General features: G+C 31.4%; 1 long non-coding RNA gene across 1 annotated transcript; it reads left to right on the top strand.

Annotated features, from left to right (window-relative positions):
- Positions 1-10298: 10298 nt before the first annotated feature.
- Positions 10299-10894, top strand: LOC145821140 (uncharacterized). Its single transcript, XR_014363179.1, has 2 exons — positions 10299-10433; positions 10521-10894. It is a non-coding gene; the product is annotated as an uncharacterized LOC145821140 (long non-coding RNA).
- Positions 10895-14345: the final 3451 nt, after the last annotated feature.

The raw sequence follows: 14345 nt of genomic DNA, 5'->3' as shown, positions 1-14345 counted from the left end.
ATCATAGTATGAATTTAGATATTCATAAAAGGTGCCAAAAATTCGAGTTTAGCTTCAAAAAAACTCGATTGAAGCAAAAATCATAAATTTATCAATAGGACTTAATGAGTAACAAGTTTCAAAAGTAGGACATATTGGTAATTTAGATATTCATAAAATACCATCTTTCGATTGAAGCAAAAATCATAGTATGAATTGAGACTTGTGCATAAGTTTATTAACATTAAACTATAATTCATTCTTAAATTTTAAGAAGTTTCAAAATTATCATGAACCAGTCAAATTAAACTCATTGATAGAAATGTAAAATATCTTTATAACTAATCTAGTTTCTCCTACCTAAATCAACACTTAAGCTAAATACATTTATAAAATTGAATTGTTTATTAAAATTACAAAGAAATTTGAAATAATATACTACGAAATCAAAATTAAGATATCAAGATTCCAAAGAATATTACAATTGCTAGCCATAAGCCCTCACCGCTCATAATAAATTTTAAACTAAAATTTTGGATGAAACACCAATCAATCTTAAATATTGATCTTATGAATTATTTGGTCCTTCATTTTTTCTTATAGAGTTATTTTAGAATGAATTACATAAATGGCTAAACATAAATGCCCGTGTGTCATGTGTTAAGGAATAAATGCAGATTTTCTCATAATGTTAAAATTACTAACGTAACACTTCAAAAAAACTCTTTAGTGTACTTTTCCCAAATATAATACTACAACAACGTAACACTTTAATGCAACACATTAAAAAACTCTTTAGTGTAATTTTCTTAAACGTAACAATATAACATTTCAAAAAAATTCCTTAGTATACTTTTCTCAAACGTAACACTCCAATCAATGTGGCACATAAAAATTTCATAGTGTATTTTTATTCCAAATGTGACACTATGAAAACGCAATACTCCAATGTAACTAAAAACTCTTTAGTGTATTTTTCTCAAACGTAACACTCAAAAACTTCTTAATGTACTTTTTTCAAATGTAACACTCCAAAAACTTAACACTCCAACGTAACATACTAAAAAACTCGTTAGTGTACTTTTCTCAAACGTAATAACGTAACATTGAAAAAAAAAAAACTACTTAGTGTATTTTTTTTTCCAAATGTAACACTCCAATCAATGTAACACACAAAAACTCTTTAGTGTAATTTTTCCAAACGTAGCACTTTAATGTAATACTCTCATGTAACACCAGAAAATCATACTAACATAAATATAGATTTTCCCGCTCGACAACCAATACTTCAGCCACAAATCTCTCAAAAAAAATCTTCCACATCTCATCTTTCCATTCCTATCCCAAAAACAAATCACAAAAATTGGAAATATGAATCACAAAAGGACATTCACTTAAACTCGAATAACACCAAATCAAATAAATACAATTTTTCAAAATAAAAAGGACTAATTAGTTCATAAGAAAACTCTTAGAACTAATGAATCAATATTCCTCCATATAGGATTTATGGGTTAATTTTCCTAAAATTTTTACACAAAAAAAAAAACACTAAATTAATCATAATTAAATGATTATGTTACTTAATACCAAGCTTGCTAATTAAATCATATTATATATTATATTAAGGTAATAGAACGATAATATTTGAAATTTAATTTCTTTGTTATGACAAGTTTTTTTTTTTTTGTTTTTTTGGAAAAGGTTTAAACCCATGAACGAGGGTATAAAATCAAGGAATAAGTCCATACACAAGTTTTAATTTAATCAATTTAGTAATAATTTGTTTGCAAATTAAAATTCATTATTATAAACTCTTTTTCTGAATATAAATTATAGTACAAGATGATTTTATTATCGATAACAAGAAATTAAATTTGAGAAATTTTTACTTTATTTAGTGTTATGTAATGTAATTTTAATTGACATAATTGTGTTAGTATGATTGATGAGATAAATACATAGTTTTGGACTTAATTAATATTTTTAAACTTATCAATTTCATTAGTTAAGATTATGTTTGACACATTCTTTATGATAACTTAACCTATCATACTATTTTACTTGTGATTAAATAAAAAAAAAAATTACTTTCTTCATATATAAAATTGAGTTTATCTTAAATAAGATCACTATTTTTAAAGGAAGCCAATCAAAGGCATGTAATATCTTATCCATAGTATAATATCACAAATAAGGTTAATTTAAGCATGTAGCGATCCCAATTTCGACCCTTCTTTCATATTTTGCCACTTTGACTGGGCCGGTCGAGGATCGAGCTGCCCGATCAGCTCGCGAGGTTCGAGGAGGCAGCGCCCCTTGGCAGGTTAGAGGGCAACGCCCTGGCGGGGTCGAGGGCAGCGCCCTCGAAGCAAAAATGCAAAATACATTCGAAGTTGCTTGCCCGCTCGAGCGGCCGTTTATGCGCTCGAGCGGAGAATGTTTGGTTTCAGAAGTTCGACCTGTCTGCAAAAGTACTGGGTTAGTGTATTTGATGCTCGAGCGGGGCTTTCCACGCTTGAGCGGACCATGTTATATCAGTTCGTGAATCTGATATTTCAGATCACTTTTTTAGTCCTCTCTCTCTCTAAAACTCTCCAGAATTCCAGATCGGGAGCTTCTCTCTCTAGAAGTCATCTTCTCTCTTTGATTTCTCCAAATTCATTGGGATTTAGACCTAAGTTTTTCACCAAAGTTGGTTATCATCTCGAGGGCTTCGTTATGTGCGGTGAAGATCGAGTTTCGACACCGTTGATTTTGCGGGTTTCATCTCATTTCTTCTTCAAAACTTGAGGTAGAGATTTTCTTAGAGTTATATATATATGTTTTTGCAAGGTCTATATAATTTTCGAAATTATCTTTCGATAGCTTTGAAAATTGATTGTTGATTCAAGAAGTTGAACGATTTTGAAAGTGGGTTTGTCTCTTATTCTTTTAAATGATCTTATGAGTTTTGATCTTCCTTGATTGAAGAAAAGACGATTTTGGAAAGTTTTCTTTCAAAAGTTTTGAGTTGTATAGTTTTGGTGAGAAAACCTAGAATTTGGGATTTTTTTTTTAAAAGAATGAAAATCTATGAATGATATTGTTATATTTATTTTGTGTGTCAAAATAAATGGATCTTTGAAAAATTTCTTATTTATATTTATATAAATGATGAATTTTAGGGAATATGAGAATTATTGTTCATTTTAGAAAATTATTGTTCAAAACATTGAAATAGTTCTGAAATAACTAATTGTTGAGGATACTTGAGAAGAAGGAATTGTGTTATTCCTTGGATAATGAATTGGAATAACAGTATTTATATTCATCCTGCGTTATTGGCATATCAATTCATTTGATTACATTAAACTTTGAAAGTTGATTTGAAAACTGGCATTGAGAAAAGAATGTTGAGAAACAAGTTTTCATGGAATGGTTTTGGGATAAATACATTGGTAAGTCTTGATAGGTGGTATAGATGATATTGAATAAGTTGGCCTGAGAGTCTGGGGTGAAAGACCGAAAACTCGCCCGGATTGGTGTCAAGACTTCCGGTTAATACTGGTAAAAATGACAAATTGATAACACTTGCATAGTCTACTTGCAGATATCGACCTAGGGATTTCCAGAGTTGTATTTACTACTCTTGAAATGAATTGTTAAGTTTTGAAGAATTGAAATTACATGACATCATTGAGCATGATGGTTTTCAAAGATGAAGATGTGATTTTCTTTCAAAAGGGCATAGGATGACATGTGTATTTCATCTCTTGAGACTTGTATAAAATGTATATACTTTGTTAAGGATGTCCTACTGAGCTTTATGCTCACCCTATGAGATTTTTGTGTAGGAAAAGATGTGGTAATGCCGCCTAACTAAAGGCGAGGAAATGTGCATTGAGAGTACGAGACTCTCATTTTGCGGTGATTTTGTGTGTAAGCCAAGGGCTGTATGTGTGAGAGTTTGAATAACCGTTTTATGTAACTAGACTCAAGCCTTGTAAACTTGTAAACCCTTGGGGGTATTTATTTGTTTATTTCTTGTTGTTGGATTAATGTATTGTTGCATGAAGAACTATTGTATCATGTAATGTAAGTTTGGAGATTTATATTCGATTTTCTTTGAAAAAGCTATGATTGTTGTATTATCATTTGGGTTAGAAATTTGGGGCGTTACAAAGTAAGTATGTGATAAAGTAAAAATATTCAATCGAAATTTAGATGTGAATACATAGTTCATTACATTTTTTATATTAGGAACATTTTCATAATTGAAAAAATAAAATTTTTAAGTTAGATTAGACTTGAATATATTTAATAAAATAAATAAATAAAATTCAAGTAATGAATTAATAATGCTATTTTTTAAATAATTTGTAATTAGTAGAACTTAATTTTTTAATATTAAATAAAGAATGATAAATATTTTATTAAGATTTAATATAAAACTCACATTGAAGTATTTTAAACCTTTAGATGAATTTTCAATGTATAATTAAGGATAAATTACAAATACACCTCTCGGGATTTGCTTAAAGTACAGATTGCCCCATATGGTTTGAAAAATGACAAACACCCCTTTGTTATAATTTTTTATTTAACAGAATTAATTAAAAAAATAAAATTCATAATTACTCTCCTGTATAATAATAAAATTACCTAAATTATTAATTGAAACATATTTCTAACATTATTAAAAATTATTAATTGACTTGATGATTTATTAATAAAAAAATATAATTTTTTATGATATTAGAAATCTCATAGGGTGGAATGTAATTTTTAGAACCACAAGAGACGATTCATATTTTAATTAAATCTTAGGGGGTGTATTTATAATTTAGTAAGTTTTTAAACGCACTAACACTACTTTCAAATGTTTATATTAAAATGTAATATTTATTTTTGCAAAATAATTTTTTTATTACATTAATAAATTAAAAAAAAATTCTTAACAACATATAAAATATTCTACATAAATTATATTGTTAGTGTAATGTTGAAACATAAATAATATAGCACTTAAATTTTTATTAAAAAAAATATAATTAAATTTATTATTTTTATCCCGTGGGTAGTATAAATATATACAAAAATAAAGAAACAACTCCTTTTTTATGGTAAAAGGAAATAACTCTTGATTAATACCAAAAACTACAAAATGTCAAGGGTAACCCTTATAACCAAGTCTCAATTTTTTTTTTTTTGGGGAGGGGGGGGGGGGGGATGTCCATGTGAAATCGGGTGTTTGAATGGGGATAAGTTTCCCTCCATAACTCTTCATATTCTTTTTGTAAGTTTCAATTCGAATCCGCATCGATAATCTAAATCGTTTATCTCGTAAATCCCATAATAAAGGTCATTCATGTAAAAAATCAATTTCATCATAATATTATAAATACAAAAATAAATTGCATATTGTTTTATACAATGAAAGTAAATATAATTAAATTTAAATAATCGATTTTATAAAACAAAATGCGATTTGTTCCCATGTTTATAGTCGTCCGATGAAGCTAATTTTTAGCATGGATGACCTTCAATATTGCGAGGGTTACAAGATAGACGATTTAGATCATCAGTGCGTGTAAGGAGTATAAAGAGGTATGGAGAGGAGCTTATCCAGTTTGGAGTTTGCTTTTTTGGTGAGTTATTTTTCACATGCGAGAATTACATAGAAAAGCCTAGGGTTTGACTCTTGTAATAAAATAAATATTGAATTTTTAATTTTATTAATTTAAATTCAATTATTTATTTATTTATTTATTTACTTTCAACCTAAACCAACTGACTATTTTTGCTAAGTAAAATTAATATTTTGGTTATGAACTCAATGAAAATGATATTTTAAATATTTTATATAAACGTACATTGAATTTAATGGTTAAAATATTTCTTTTTTGTTGGTTTTACTCAACAAAAATAAACAGATGGTTTAGATTGAAAATAAATCAAAAGATTAGAGTTTAAATTGATAAAATTTAAAATTTAGGGTATATTTGTTACAATGATCAAAGTTCAAACCTTGAATATATATATATATATATATATATTTTGGGGTGTAATTACCCCTTTTAACTTTAGTGAACTTTTTTTAAAAAAAATTCAAAACATTTTAGACTTCTAGATTTTGCTTGATGAGACAAATGCAAAAATTATTTTATTTTATTTTTTGTTTGAAAAAGTCTAGAAAAGACAAAAATAAGCAAAAAAATAGTGGACCATTTTCGCTTATCTTTGACTTTTTCAAATTTTCTTTTAGTTTATTTTTTTATATTTATTTTAGATTCATTTACAAAAAATCAAAAATTATAAAAATTTTAACTTCAAAAAAAAAAAAAAAAAAAAACGACTTGCATGCCTTGCCGCTTATAATCTAAAATGTCACCTCAGTTATAACTTGGGAGAAACAATTATCTTATAAGATTGTAAAAAGACAAAAATACCATTGCGAGAAACGTTTAATTCATGATATATTAATAACATTCCATATTAAAGGCTTCCCTTGGCTATTCCATTGAGACTAAAAAAAATATAAAAGACAAAATAAGTTAAATAAATTGATAAGATAAAATATCACAATCAAATCATATTCATTTCATTTTTTTTCTCATAAAGAAAAAAAAAAAAACCAATTTAAATGAACTTTTTACTCCTAAACAAAAAAAAGTCTCAACTCAAAAAGTGAATTAAAAAAGTTTTTGCCAAATGACAACTAAAAAGTTAGTAGATTATTTATAAGTATTAAAAGATTTATATCAAATTAGACAATTAACTTTATAAGGAAGTTTAATAGGACAAATCCACAAGTTCAATTCCAATAATCACTATATCAATACAAGAAAAAGTCTTATAATAAATAAATAACTAAACGAAGGCTCTGTAAAATAGAACATAAATAATTAATATTGGTGTTTAATAAGGATTGACTCTTGACCGACCTTTCAGTTAAGAGTGTATAAGAGTGACAAACTAAACAAGTCCAATTAATTTAGAGTAAATTACTGGATTGCCGGAGGAGTTTATTAGTTAACAGATTATTTAATTAGGCCTCGACACAGTTTTGGCCAGCGAGTCTTTTCCTTACATTATTTTTAAACTGATAAGTGGTTGATTATTTTTGAAATGAGAGAAATCCTTCAAGGCAGATAGGAATTTTGAGCTATTTCCATATTCTTTGTAAAAGAAGAGATTAGGTCAATTTTGATACAAATGTATTACATCTTTTTGTCCCCTTCCTTATTATTTTTTTGGTTAGGATGTGAAGGTATATAGGTCCTTTTGAAGAAAGAAAAAAAAAAAGAAAAGGTTTACAGGTTCAGATATTGACATAAAGCCATGTCTTTAAATAAGAGAATTAATTAGTGATACATATGGTGGTTGACTTCATTGATAACTTCCCATGAAGACTCTTGCATTTTCAAACCAGCCTCTATTTGGGTTGTGCAAAATATTAAACAACATTGTGCATATGCATTAGGATCCAACTAAGTTTTCTAAGCTTTATTAACTAATTTCATTAATACACTAATTAATAAAACCCATTTACATTTTTCTTTTGGGGGGCTCATGACTTTGCCCCGACTATTTTCTTGAGTACATTTAATCTTTCATCTCACATATATCACATAATGATTGAACAGAAGGCTTGTGGTTAATCTCGAGAGAGTGAAAAATAGAATATTTAATGTTATAATAATGCATTTGGAGTAAGATTTTGCTACTGAAATTCAAAACCAATATAAAAAAAAAAAACATTCAGTGTGTTTCGTTAGAGTTTTTTGGATTAAATTTTTTAAAAATTGAGTTTTTTGGTTTTCGTATTTTTTTTTGTTTTTGGTGAGTATTTTTAAAATTTTAAACATTTTTTTTACTTTTTTAGATGCACCTTATTTAGATGTATCTAAAAAGTAAAAAATTTATAAAAAAATATTTTAAAAAATTAATAAATACATAAAAATATAAAAAATATACTGAATTCTCATTTTTTTTGTATTTTTAGTATTTAGTGAATTTTTAAAAGGTTTTTTTCACAATTTTTTTTACTTTTTAGGTATATTTATGTTAAGTATGTCTAAAAAGTAAAAAAAAAAAATTGCTTAAAATATTAAAAAATTCAGTAAAAAAAAAAACGAAAAATAAGAAAATAAAATTTTTTAAAAAGTGTTTTTTAAAAAGTGGGACCAGGCAAAGTGTTAAACTTCGAATGTCCAGCCAGAATGGAACTAAAAGGACATTGATTTTAGCCCAAAATTTGTTGATGCAAACCAACAGCAAGTGGTCTCAACAAATAGTTGGTGCTTATGAGCTAAGAAAATGACATAAAGCTGTGCCTTTAAATAAGACAGCAGTGATACCAAAGTTTGGAAGAGATTAATGCTCATCTTCTTTTGCACTTCTGGCATATCCAATTTCTTTTATGGCTCTTGTTGATGACGAGTTCAGATCCTCTCCTTGCAAAGACTTACGAGCATGCGTCCTTGCAACGGCTGAGATCAGCCGTTGCACATCCAACGGCTGAGATTAAAAAAAAAAAAAAAAAATTCCCATTTCTATTCTGTTCGTTCCCGCCCGTCGCTATAGTATGAGAATCACTCTCACTCCTCAGTTTCACTCCGCCTTGCACTCCTCCCACTCACTCGTCCCCCTCCACTGAATCTACTCTCACCGGCGACCAGTCCCCCAGACGGCGGCACCGGCGACCCACTTCCAGGAATTGGGTTCTGAGACCATAGAGGAAGCAGTTTAGTATTCGAAACTCTGAACTGAAGATGTTAGGATTGTGTGATTGAGATTGAGAAAATATGTTTTAAATTTGAAAATTAGGGGCTTCGATGTCAGATTCGAACAGAAAAAACTGGTTTGATTTGGCTTTGATTCGAATAGGGATTCGAACAGAAAATAGGGCTTTGATTTGGGATTGAGAAATTAGGGTTTTGATTTCAAATCTCTGAATAGGGCTTTGATTTGGGATTGAGAAATTAGGGCTTTGATTTCAAATCTCTGAATAGGGCTTTGATTTGGGATTGAGAAATTAGGGCTTTGATTTCAAATCTCTGAAACATTGACATGAATAATAAAAATCAGTGTTCATTTGGGCTTTGAATTTGCTTTCAGTGTTAATGAGTTTGTTCTGTGTATGAAATGTTATGGCAACTAATTCAGCATGAGTATTTGCTTTCAGTGTTAATTAGTTTGTTCTGTGTATGAAATGATAGTTGAACTAATTATCTGATTATGGCAATATGATAGTTGAAGTAATTATCTAAGTATGGCACATTTTGGTTTAGCTGAACCATTACTTAAAATCATACATTGTAGCAATAATCAGTTAGATAGGAGGAAAGTAATATTCAGTTACCTATCAAGTGGGTGAAGGAATATATTAAGCAAGTAGATAAAGAATTCCTCTTGGTTTGAAGTGCTATGCAAGTAGATAGGAAGCTCAACTTGTTGCATCCCACCCCTAGACTCTCGTGTTCAAGTAATCACAAGTAAATACTCATTTATTCATAGAAATATAGATATTTTGCAAATAGTGAATCACAATTATGAATGAAAGTTATGGGTGCTTAATAGTAAAATAACAGTATGGATGGATGGAATGTGAGAAAGTTATGGGTGCTTAAAGGCCGCCTCAGGGGTCCTCTCTCTGAGTGTCTCTCTCTCTCTCTTCCATACACACACAGGAGAGAGATGGCAATTATGAATGAAATGAAATGAAAGAAATAGTTGAGAAATATGGAAACGGGTTACGGAATTTGATATAATTTTATTTTATTTTATGAGATGAATTTAGAATCGAACACAATCTTACCACGCTAAGTGAATTATATATTTTTATAACGCTTACATGTTAAGAAGATTGTATCTGATTCCGTCATTCATTTGAGTACAAATTAAAAAAACTGCGAAATGAAAAAGTAGGGGAGGGAGGGTTGGGTTAGGGTTGTGGCAGCTGGACCAGATATGTGATAGTGAAATGACTTATGTCCAACTGGGCATGAATGAATAATATGATATGAATAAATGGGTGTGGAGAGGAGCTACATGTGGGTTTTTTGTCACACCCTTTGTCAGATTTCACCTTCTTCCACAGGTGTTCTCTTTAGGCAATTAGCCACAGCTAAACCAAACCAAACCAAGCCAAACCAAACCAAGTAGAAGAATATTAATGAGAATGAAAGGGTATATCCCTGAAACTGCTAGGAACTACCATGGTTCAAATATTTTCATCTTCCACAGGTGTTCTCTTTAGTCAGATTTCACCTTTTCCTCTATGGAACTACCATGGTTCAAATATTTGTCATGTATGCAGATTTTGAAAAATGGCATCTTCCTCTAACATTAGCAACATAAGACTACAACCAAGAGTGTGCAATTGTGGAAGAACCGCTGCCATACGTATTGTAAAAACCAATGAGAATGGAAATGAAGGACGTTTGTTCTTTGTTTGCCCATCAAGATATGTAAGTTTGTAATTCTAGCTGTTTTCTTCGTTTAGTAGTCAAATTAATATTTGTCTTCTTTGACTAACTTATTCTCATGCATTGCAGAGTAAGACTCCCACTCCCCATTGCAATTACTTCAAGTTCGTGGATGAAGATGATGAAGACGTTACGTCCAGAATCCGTACGAACTATACAGCTTGTGATGGTATAACAGTACAAGACTTTAACGATGTCAGGACGAGGCTTCATTCCATGGAAACGAACTATGGTCGAAGGCTTCAAAGGATGGAAAGGAATATCAAAGCGATGGTGTACTTCATTGTATTTGCTACGATTTTCTACTTTATGATGTAACTTGGAAGTTTGTAGCATTTTGGCTTGTATGTACATGAAGTTGTTAGCTTGTTATCTATTATCTATTTTCCTCAACTTGTGGCCTCAACTTTCGAATGAATGAATGGAATGAATTTTGGAATGAAGTATGGTACATTTTCGAATGCATGAATGGAATGAATTTTGGAATGAAGTATGGTACATTTTCGAATGAATGAATGAATTATCTATTAGCTGCTGAATGAAGTATGGCATATTTTGGAATGAATAAATGAATGAATGATGGAATGTTATCTGTTATCAATGAATGATGGAACCAATGATGGAATGTTATCTGTTATCAATGAATGTACCATATTATCTGTTATGAATGATGGAATCTTATCTGTTATCAATGAATGATGGAACCAAGACAGCTCTGTTACCAACCATGTATGGCATTTGAACCATTACTGTTATCAATGAATGATGGAACCAAGACAGCTGTGTTACCAACCATGTATGCCATTTGAACCATTACTGTTATCTGTTATCAATGAATGTTATTATCTGTTATCTGTTATCATTATTATCTGTTATCATTGAACCATTAATGTATGGCATTTGAACCATTACTGTTATCTGTTATCTCTTATCTGTTATTATCTGTAGATGATGTAGACCAGACCAGACCAGAAGCAGACCAGAACCAGAACAGTGATGCAGACCAGACCAGCAGAGTAGCAAATGCAGAGTAGCAAATGCAGACCACAACAGATGCAGACCACAATAGATGCAGAGTAGCAAATGCAGACCACAACAGATGCAGACCACAACAGATGCAGAGAAGCAAATGCAGACCACAACAGATGCAGATTCAGACCAGAGCAGTCCATTCCCAACAGACCAAAGCAGACCATTATTTATGCTATCTGATATTATTTAGTGCCAAAACAGTATTGTTGCTATCTGATACCTTTTTGTTGTATAACAAAACCATTATTTATGCTATGTAATACTATTTTGAATTGTATCAAGGGTTGTGTTGAACTATAGCAGATGCAGACCAGACCAGTCCACAGTAGCAAATGCAGACCAGACCAGACCAGAGTAGCACATGCAGACCAGAGCAGAGCAGAACCAGACCAGAGTAGAAGATGCAGACCAGACCAGCAGATGCAGACCACAACAGACCAGAACCTCTCTTATCTGTTATTATCTGTTATCAATTAAGGTTATCAATGAACCTATCTGTTACTATTTCAAAACACAATCACAAACCAATACAGCATTGTTGAGTGCAGATTCAGAACAGAAGCAGACCAGACCATACGAAACCAGACCAGACCAGACTAGAACATAGCAGAACCTCTCTTATCTGTTATTATCTGTTATCAATTAATGTTATCAATGAACCTATCTGTTATGGCACATTTGAGATGCAACACAATTTGTTTGTTTCACAATTTGTTATGGCACATACGAAACCAGACCAAACCAATAGTTTGTTTCACAATTTGAGATGCAACACATGTTATGGCACATTTTGGTTCTATCATTAGCATACCATTCCCAGCAGTCAACAAGCCATGAACATACCATCAGAATTTTAACACAAGCATTCTCATTAAACTAAATCAGAATTTCAACACACATACAACAGTAGTTTGAACACACATGTTTAACACAATTTCAATAGACATTGGAGTGGAGTTTGAACAGCAATTTCAACATTACTTCTGAGCAACATCAAAATTTGTGCACCAATTCAGCATGAGTTTGCTTCACAATTTGAGATGGTATCACTTCACTTTGCATGCCATTTTCATCTACAGTTTGCTTGTCTTTGTGCTTGTCCATGGCCTGAAATGGAGAAACACAGAATTTAATTGGAAAAAAAAAAAATTTCAAAAAAAAGCTACTTCAAATACAAATTTCAGCAACAGATTCAAAACACATCAACGACAAACCTGACTCCACATTGGACTGTTTGATTCTTGAGAATATCGAAACCCAATGTCATATCCATATGAACCTTGAAGTAGTGACTGGAATGTTGGTTCAGCAGGATACCGTTGCGGCATTAAATTTGGCACTGAATTATGCACTACGTACATGTCCTGCAAATTGGCAAAGAACAATGTCATATATTACGCTTCGCAATTACGGGTTGAGTCACATATTATATCCATAAAAAAACATACATATATTGTACTAATACTTACATGATATGTGGGATTCATCAATGACGGAGGAATAGAATTACCACCCATGGGCAAAGATGGAGGAAAATGACGACGGGGAGGAAGAGGTTGAAGAGGAGGAACATGTTGACGAACATAGATCTCTCCTCCAATAGTAATGGAGAAGGTGCAACTGTTGGACTTGCAATAGATTGTGACGAAGCGAAGCTGTTAGCACGGGATTTTTTTTTGGAGTTCGCTATCAGCGCCACTTCGAATCCACCTTTTACCCTCCTTTTGCCCTTACTAGTTGCCAGTTTTTTCTTAAATCCTTTTGGTTGCACAACATGATTCACATCTTCGCAATCCACTTCAAAGCTTTGGGTGTCATGATCATTACTTACTTCATTTCCAGCACCAAAAAGAGCACCTAACTTGCCTTCAATATTTGCACCTAATGTAGCAAGGTGTGCAACACAAAAATCATAAGTTTCTTCAGTTTCAGCAGCTCTACTTGCTAGTGCTCTAAATGCGGTCATCAATGTCTTATACCGCGAGGCTTGCTGGAATTTCACATCCACTTGAATGTCATTCCCCTTAATGTCCTTCACAGTTTCGGCTCTTGCTTGTTTCGTCCACCTCTTTAGAATGTATTGTGGAGGAACCTCTTTCATCTTCAATATGTCTCTAATAACCTTCAATGAGTGACAACACAAGATTCCTTCCCTTTCAAACTTTGTACAATTACAACACAATGACCCATCCCTCTCCATCTTCACTTTCCGTGCATGTTTGTTACCAACATCAACAACTGTGTAAATGGTACTAGCCTCGCCATATTCAATTGCTTCTATGTCCGATTCAATTGATCGAAAGTACTCATTTTGAAATTCTTCAAATATCTTTTTTGTGTAAACATTACCCATTTGAATTAACATTCTTATTGTTGCTTTCACCTTTGGCAACCTTTGGCACAAAGCATATCCTGCTTCTAACTCCTTGTATCGCTTCTCGTAAAGTACCCTTTCGAAATGCATGAAGAATTCATTTAAGTTAAAATCAGAACGAATGTAATCCTTCAAAAAAGCATTAAAAGATTCACTAAGTTGTGTGGTACTCATTCCCGCAACCCATGTTGATCTAACATATGGCCAACCCCATTTTTCTTTCACCGCAAATGTCAATTTTAACCAATGGTTTTCATGCGCATCATATTTATCAAGCATTTCTGCCCACTCTAACTTCCATTGATTTGCATCTTCAATGTCAAAGAAGAACTTATTTAGTACACCCTTTACTCCCTTATCTTGGAACAAACAATTAACATGCTTCAATGCATTTTGCATCAAATGCCAAGTACACAAACGGTGACTTGTGTCCGGCATAACGATGGGTATGGCTTTAGCCATTGCAGCATCTTGATCAGTGAACAGCG

The sequence above is a fragment of the Camellia sinensis genome, chromosome 3, assembly GCF_055761805.1.
Source record: "Camellia sinensis isolate YWXY chromosome 3, ASM5576180v1, whole genome shotgun sequence".
Lineage (NCBI taxonomy): Eukaryota > Viridiplantae > Streptophyta > Magnoliopsida > Ericales > Theaceae > Camellia > Camellia sinensis.
The sequence above is the reverse complement of the archived record's forward strand: the minus strand, read 5'-3'. Positions and strand labels throughout refer to the sequence as shown.